A 915-nucleotide genomic window follows, 5' to 3' on the forward strand; every position below is an offset into this window, starting at 1 on the left:
GTTTCGTACAACCATGCTTTTCCCCCTTCCTTCCCTTCTCTCCTTCCTCCCCCCCTTACCTTGCCACATGATTTCCTTGGTCATGTGCCAATCCCCACGCTTCATCGCCCCGTCAATGCGCCAATCGTACTCGCCGTACAGATTTGTGAAGATGCGATCTTGGTCCTTGAGGCCTCCATAGACCTTAGTCATGGCTGGCGCTGCGGGAGGGGGGGCAGCCGATGCTGTAGGAAAGAGGTGAAATGAGGCCACACGGCTGAATTCTAACCACGACGCTTGCAAATTCAAAACCAGCGTCAGAGGGTTCTGTACCGCTTTCGAATCCGCGCATGCTCAAGCCCCGACGCGGGCAGTTGAGTGAAACATGATGGAGGGGGGACGTGGAATGAGGGGTCTCTGTAGGAGCCTGGGATGCACGGCCAGGGAGCAAATTTACACAACTTACCCGCGCCACGTCGAAGGATATCGCCCGCCAAGCGGCCGAAAGCTGTCTTGAGCTTACTGCCGCTGGAACGCAGCATGGTGCAGACACTTTGTCGGTAGATTGCGAAAAAGATGTCAGGAGGGAGTGAAACCTCTGTGCACTGCTGAGTTGGCAGGAGAAGCGATGCAAAGGGACGGAATAAACATCAAAGACCACGGTACAAAAGCCCACATCCCCGCGTCGCAGCGCGCCGTCCCCCTCCATGCATGTGTACACCCCGCCAAGAGTCCACGCACGGCACCGTAAAAGCATCTTGGTGGCGAGATGCAGACGGATAAGGCGCCTGGATAGATAGCGACGTTTGGGCGTGAAGGAGGGGAGGGAGCGAGTCGTGATTGCCCTCCCTCCCGCCCTCCCCCCCGCCCTCGTTTGCGTAGGGTTTATAATCTCTGCCAGAGGAACATAATTTTTCCCACATACTTTCTTTAAAG

This window comes from Nannochloropsis gaditana (assembly GCF_000240725.1).
Source record: "Nannochloropsis gaditana CCMP526 unplaced genomic scaffold scaffold494, whole genome shotgun sequence".
Lineage (NCBI taxonomy): Eukaryota > Eustigmatophyceae > Eustigmatales > Monodopsidaceae > Microchloropsis > Microchloropsis gaditana.